The sequence below is a fragment of the Dipodomys merriami genome, unplaced genomic scaffold, assembly GCF_024711535.1.
Source record: "Dipodomys merriami isolate MVZ:Mamm:240054 unplaced genomic scaffold, mDipMer1.0.p SCAF_66, whole genome shotgun sequence".
Classification (NCBI taxonomy): domain Eukaryota; kingdom Metazoa; phylum Chordata; class Mammalia; order Rodentia; family Heteromyidae; genus Dipodomys; species Dipodomys merriami.
Genome location: NW_027206246.1, coordinates 7,085,616 through 7,087,777, shown reverse-complemented (window position 1 = coordinate 7,087,777; position 2,162 = coordinate 7,085,616). Strand labels below are relative to the sequence as shown.

General features: G+C 36.7%; 1 non-coding gene across 1 annotated transcript; it reads right to left on the bottom strand.

Annotated features, from left to right (window-relative positions):
- Nucleotides 1-697: 697 nt before the first annotated feature.
- Nucleotides 698-804, bottom strand: LOC138815700 (U6 spliceosomal RNA). Its single transcript, XR_011368420.1, has one exon. It is a non-coding gene; the product is annotated as a U6 spliceosomal RNA (small nuclear RNA).
- Nucleotides 805-2,162: the final 1,358 nt, after the last annotated feature.

Sequence of the window (2,162 nt, the reverse complement as noted above, 5' to 3'; positions counted from 1 at the left end):
AACATTATTACCTTTTGAGTTTTTTAAAAGGGCAGGTTTTTACTGTGTGCAGGACCCAAGATGACCTCAGACCCAAATCCTTTTACGCCTACCTCCTAAACGCTTCGAATTACAAGCCTTTACCACCACACCTGGTTCTTTTGATTTTTTTTTGATGAGGGTTATAATAGTTATGAAGTAGTATCATAGTAATTTTGAATTGCATTTCTCTAATGACTTCTGTTTACAAAGCATTAAGCCATCATAGAAGTGGTATTAAACACAACTTTGTAAACCCACTGGCAATTTTCTTTGGGCCTGGCTGACTTCACTTAATATAATTTTTTACAAGTCTTTTCATTTCCTAACAAATGGGGCAATGTCATTCTTTCTGATGGAGGCATAGAATTCCATTGTGTATATATACCACATATTCTTGATCCATTCATCTAGAAGGGACATCTAAGTTGGTTCCATATCTTAGCTATCATAAATAATGCTGCAATAAACATAGTTGTGATAGTAGTTTTAGTATGGTCTTGTTTGTGGTCATTTAGGTAAATCCCCAAAAGTGGGATTGCTGGGTCAAAGGGGAGCTTTATGGGGAATCTTTTGAGGAACCTCCATAATGCTTTCCAAAGTGGTTGAACACGTTTATCTTCCCACCAACAATGCTGTATGGTTCCCTTGTGGCCACATCCCCTCCAGCTTCTGTTGTAAAAATCTGGAACACTCCACGAATTTGCATGTCATCCTTGTGCAGGTGCCATGCTAATCTTCTCTGTATCGTTCCAATGTTAGTGTATGTGATGCTGAATTGAGCACAGAATATTTTTTATATCTAAAGTGCAATTGATTTTTTTAAACTGCACAATTGAAAAAAAAAGGAAGTTCAAAAGAATTGTCGAGAAATTTTACAACCATATATTTCTTTTTTTCTTTTTTTTATTTTTATTTTTATTTTCTGTGAACATACTGTACAGAGGGGTTACAATTACATGGGCAAGATAATGAGTACATTTCTTATCAAGCATTGCAGCCTCTTCCTTTGTTTACTCTTCACAACTCTTCCCAGCCTCCTCCCCGGCTCCTCCTCCCCCCCCCCCACCAAAGTTGTAAAGTTCGTTTTCGACATGACAACTTGTACTTCTCATTGTTGCAACAGGTCCACCTGTATCCTTAAACGACTTCTTTTTCCCCATCTCCTCCACAGATTATACCGACATCAAATATAGTGAAAGCAGGGGTTATACTGTGGGGGAGGGACATACAAAGCAACAAAGAAATAATCTTATAAATGCGTTAGAAACAAATGCATGAAAGAAAAAAAAACATTTAAATGCATATCTAAGGGTTCATTTTCTTAACATCACATTATCTGAATCTTTTTTGCTTGACTTATACATATACTATATATTGCAAATAAGGGAAACCATGGGACCTATGTTTCTTTGGGCCTGGCTTACTTCACTTAATATAATTTTTTCCAAGTTTTTCCATTTCCTAACAAATGGGGCAATGTCATTCTTTCTGATGGAGGCACAGAATTCCATTGTGTATGTATACCACATTTTCTTGATCCATTCATCTACTGAGGGGCACTGGTTCCATATCTTAGCTATGGTAAATAATGCTGCAATAAACATAGTTGTGCTGGTAGCTTTAGTGTGGTCTTGTTTTTAAGCATTTGGGTAAATGACAAAAAGTGGGATTGCTGGGTCGTAGGGGAGCTCTATGTGAAGTATTTTGAGGAACCTCCATACTGCTTTCCAAAGTGGTTGAACAAGTTTACACTCCCAGCAACAATGAAGTAAGGTTCCCGTCTGTCCACATCCCCTCCAGCATCTGTTGTTATTAGATATTAGAGTTCTTGATTTTTGCCATTCTAACTGGGGTGAGGTGGTACCTTAATGTTGTTTTGATTTGCATTTCTTTTATGACTAGGGAGGTTGAACATTTCTTCATGTGTCTATTAGAAAGAAGGATTCTTTCTTCTTCAGAGAAGTTTCTCTTTAAGTCTTTAGCCAACTTATTTCTTGGGCAGTTGTAGAACCATACATTTCTTACATAAGCACACATTTAAGAATAAAGTCAAATTGACATGTCAAAAACAAAATAATTCCAGATGTTTGTTATTCAAGAAATGTATAGGAGGAGGAATTCAACTATTCTGTACAAGGCAC